Genomic DNA, 4,744 nt, shown 5'->3' on the forward strand with positions numbered 1-4,744 from the left:
AAGTGGCCGCTGTGGTAAAAACAGACAACTCTTCAGTACATACTGATCTAGCTTTACAAAAAACCCTAGAGCTGAGGTAACCTGAGGTTGTTTCTTTTCCTCAAAGAACCTAACAGACAAAGTAACTGGCCATCTCATTTACTTATCTTACTCATGCCAATGTTTGGTTTGTTTCTTTGTTTTTCTCATTATTCTATCAGGTGTTCTATGTAGACAACCACCATGTCTGGGAGTAATAACACATTTATCTTCTCCTTTCTAGTATTTATAATCTTATTTGCATTTGTTGTCAAATCAAAGTGGGTAAAGGAACATTTTTCTCCGCTGACTTTAATGGTAGCATTTTGGATATTTAATTACTAATTTTTTTTTCCATAAGGAAGATTGGCCCTCAGCTAACATCTGTGCCAATCTTCCTCTGTTTTACGTGGGATGCTTCTGCAGCATGGCTTGACGAGCAGTGCTAGGCCTGCACCCGGGATCCGAAACTACAAACTTCTGGCTGCTGAAACAGAGCACATGAGCTTAACCACTATGCTACCGGGCCAGTCCCCCATCACTAATTTTTAAATTGGATATGAGCTTGAGATATATATTGTTTGTCATGCTATAGATGTATTCTAATATTCCTAATTGATAATTTACAGAAAAAATTGATGTTAAATTTAACCAACTGGTTTCTTGATATCAATTAAGATCATCAGATGACTTTTGTTTATTGACTGAGTAATATGATTAATTAAATTAATCAAATTCTCATTAAATTCCATTACTGTTTTGCATAAATCCTACTTGATTTGGGGGTATTATTCTTTTAATAAATTGCTGGATTTGAATTTTTTAATAGTAAACTTAGTATCCGTAGTCATAGGTGAAATTACCTTCAGTTTTCTTTTCTTGTGCATGTTACATTTTTCAGGTCGTGTTTCTGCTAGTATAAAAATTAAATTGTGATGTGACGTTCTCCTCAAATTTGGTGCTCTTACACAATTAATAAAACATTAAAATAATCTTTCCCTTGAGCATTTACAAGAATTTGCCTATGGCTCTGTCTAACATGGGTAAACAGAGTACTTTTTGAGAGCAGAAGGGAAAATTGACTAGTTAGGAAAGTTCAAAATTTGTACTTACTTGATTGGTCTCAGGCTTTCTTCTTCTTGCATGATATTTGTTCTTATATAATGTGATTTTCAATTTCATTAATAATCAGTGAACTGAAAATTGCAGCAAAAGCCACATCTACAAAACTAGCAAATTTTTAATCTGATAATGCCTTTTGTATATAAAGTCTGTATGAAAGGGAGACCCACATGCAGTGCTATGGCAGTGCTAATTTTTTTTTTTAAAGATTTTATTTTTTTCCTTTTTCTCCCCAAAGCCCCTCAGCACATAGTTGTATATTCTTTGTTGTGGGTCCTTCTAGTTGTGACATGTGGGACGCTGCCTCAGCGTGGCTTGATGAGCAGTGCCATGTCCGCACCCAGGATTCGAACCAGGAACGAAACACTGGGCCGCCTGCAGCGGAGCGCACGAACTTAACCACTAGGCCACGGGGCCAGCCCCGGCAGTGTTAATTTTTACAATTTTTCTGAATGTTTTTGTTTTGCAATTTTATCAAAAACCTTAAAAAATCATATTCTCTGACAGAGTAATTCTATTTTTAGAATAGATATTAAGAAAATTATTCACAAAAAGCAAACAAAGATCAATGTACGTAGGATTATTTTCCTCACAGAGTCATTACATTAATGACTGGAGACAAGTCAAATGCTTAATATAGGAATGATGAAGTAAATTATGGGTTGTCAACATAAGGCAGTCTAATGCTAATTTTTAATGATGTTTAGTAATAGTCTGATGTCTGATTAAGAAGAGAGCAAGAAAACTCTTAAAAACAAAAAGTGTACTTGTTCATTATTTTTAGTGTTTCAAAACTTTGAAAAATTATTAAAACATTGAGAAAAAGTTACTTTTTTCCACCTAAAGTAGCAATATTAACATTTTATTTAAAATTTTACAAGTTTCTTTTATGCCGTGTATATTTTTCTAACGTTGAGATCATATTGCGTATGAAATTTTCTGTCTTTCTATATCTAGCGTTATATTATCTGCATTTCCTCCTGAGAACCGCGCCGTCCATTTCCGGGCAAATACCTTGCAGATCACATCCGCCTCTAGATTCGTCCTTCCTCCCAGTCTGTGTGAGCTCTACTTCCTTGGAGGAGACCATTATTCCACTGGTGCAAGCTTTATTTTCTGTGACTTCAGAAAGCCAAACTGGGATTTGTCATATTCCACATTAACTGGAGGGAAAACTTCTAAAAATTAAAGCTGTGGAAAGTGACAAGAACAATTCAGCGTGGAGGAGTTAGGAGGGAGGTCCAGGAGATGAGGGAATTTCTGTGTCAGATGAGAAGAGGGAATTAACACGTCCTGAGGTCCATTCTCCAAATGGGTTCCCTCCCCTACCGAACTCAGTGGCTCAAAGGGGATGAGCTGAGGTGACCTCTGAGGAAAGGGCATCATCAGTGTGGTCAATCCTTGTTACCAAGTTGGGGGACAAAGCCTGAGGGGACACTGCAGAGACAGAAGAGGTAGAGAGAGCGGATTCTTTTTCTCATCTGGCCAGTACCATCAGGAGGAGGGGATGAGCAATGGGGTTCTCAGGGGAGAGGGTATGCAAAGGGAGGCCAGTGACCAGAAGCACTGATGTCAACCAGGCTTCTTAAGGTTACAAAGAAGAGAGGCAGTCACACAGGATCCTATTGTGAGGAGTAGAGAGAAATGAGAAAGACCAGAATCTGACCAAAGAGGGGATTTTCAGTGGGGAAACCACAAACATACTTGGCAACTAGGATGGTTGGTCACCTACCCAGGGCTAGGGCAGGAACAGTAGCTGCTACCCAGACCTTGAAACATGATTGAGGAACCTGAGGAGTTTCTTGGATCTGCTGACTGATGTAATCTGGTCACCCTCTCCCCAGCCAGTTTCCACTGACGTATATCAATATCAGTGTATGCATATACATTCACACACACATATACATACATACATACATATGCTTTTACGTATTCCATTACAGGACGGTAGGGTGTAAATCACAAGAGCATAGACTCTACAGCCAGACTATTTGGTTTCATAGCTCAGCTATGCCACTTCCAATCAGCGTAACCTTGGGCAAGTTCATTAACCTCTCTGTTCCTCCATTTCCTCATCTGGAAAATGGTGAAAATTCTTCTACTCCTTAGAGTTGTTGTGAGATTTAAGGGAGATAATTGATGTAAAGTGCACTTAGAATAGTGCCTGGCATATCGTAAGCAATTAATTTCAGCTATCATTATAATTAGTCTTGATTTTTTTTTTTAATGTTTTCCTGTTATACTAGCCCAGTTAATCTCTGGCCTCGGCTTCTCACTGTGTGTCTCTCAGCCTCTGCCCATGCTGTCAACAGTCAACTCTGTCTACAAGTCAAAGTCCCATCCGGTTAATCATCCCTCTCTCTGCTGGGCAGAGCTCTGGCACCAGGCCGCCTCGTAGACCTTAGTCCACAGATTGGGCACACTTCTTGCCCAACCATCACTGTGAATAACAATTGCTAAAACTCACACAGCATGCTAACAAGAGTAGCAGAGTCAGGTGGTATCAGCTGGGCAACTTCAAGTTTTCTAGATGAACCTGTTTCTCATCACATCTGTAACGAAGGGAAAGGTTATTTTTAAAATAGTATGAGTAGACCATGACCTTGCCTATTATGAAAGCCCTGGGTTTAGGAGTTTCGCAAGTCCAGTTCTCTGACCCTAGAAAAGGCTTGTGTTTTCTGAGAGTGGACGTGAGAGACCAATGATGGAGGACAACTTTTAGTGGCTGAACTGCTCAGGGCTGAGCTGGGGCCTACGGGAGTAGGCCACTCTTCCATGCTAGGCCCCGACATCTCACAATGGAGCCGTTTATGTGTCTTTTGCCCTCAAAAGGTAATCAGCTTCTCAAATACAGGCACTATATCTGATTCATCTTCACGTCCGCAGTGCTCAGAACAGCGCCTGGTACTCAGGATGCACATGATACTTACGTGCTCTGTAAATAGCCAAATGCGAAGGTCCCAAGAGGCATTTCTCAAGGTTGGCTTTCCCATTCTCCAGTGTACTCATCCACTCATTGTTATTCATCCAAATATCATTGCTTGATGCCCACTTCTGGATGTACAAAAGAGTCTTGGACTGTTTTCTCAAGGAATTTACTGACTCTATGCCTGCAAATCTAATTCAAAAGGGAAAAAAAAAGATCAAAATCCAACTAACTGCCCTTGTGCTCCAACTACCCCTAAGCACTCATGTCTAACCATTGTGGGCTGTGGACTTGATGGCAAATAGACAAGGCTGAGACCTCGAAGTAAAAAAAAGCAAAATGAGGCTACTTACCCTTTATTAACTGAAACCCAGAAAAAATTACCCACTGCAGTTCAGAGGCTGCTGGAGAAAGGAGCTGGGGTGAGCGGGGCGGGGCATTGGCAGGGTGTGGGTCTCCCTTCGCTTGAGCTTAGTAATAACCCAACCCAGTAGAAGTTTAACCGGTGCTAAAATCTGATTGGCTAAGGCAAAGTTTTACTTTGCTAAGGCAAAGACAACCCATTGTGCTGATTTACAATTACTGCAGCAATATTTTAGGAGGCAAGACATGGTTCCTGGAAGCCCTAGAGAAAGCGGTTTTAGCTCTACCATTTAGTTAAAGCAGACTCTCCCTAAT

At 40.4% G+C, this 4,744-nt stretch overlaps 1 long non-coding RNA gene across 1 annotated transcript; it reads right to left on the minus strand.

Moving 5' to 3' along the window:
* Nucleotides 1-1,906: 1,906 nt before the first annotated feature.
* LOC138923942 (uncharacterized) lies at nucleotides 1,907-4,517 on the minus strand. The gene is made up of 4 exons (XR_011438320.1): nucleotides 4,420-4,517; nucleotides 4,071-4,258; nucleotides 3,608-3,692; nucleotides 1,907-2,331 (listed from the first exon to the last, which is right to left on the minus strand). It is a non-coding gene; the product is annotated as an uncharacterized lncRNA (long non-coding RNA).
* Between the last annotated feature and the right edge of the window lie 227 nt (nucleotides 4,518-4,744).

The sequence above is a fragment of the Equus caballus genome, chromosome 4, assembly GCF_041296265.1.
Source record: "Equus caballus isolate H_3958 breed thoroughbred chromosome 4, TB-T2T, whole genome shotgun sequence".
In the NCBI taxonomy this organism is placed as follows: Eukaryota; Metazoa; Chordata; class Mammalia; order Perissodactyla; family Equidae; genus Equus; species Equus caballus.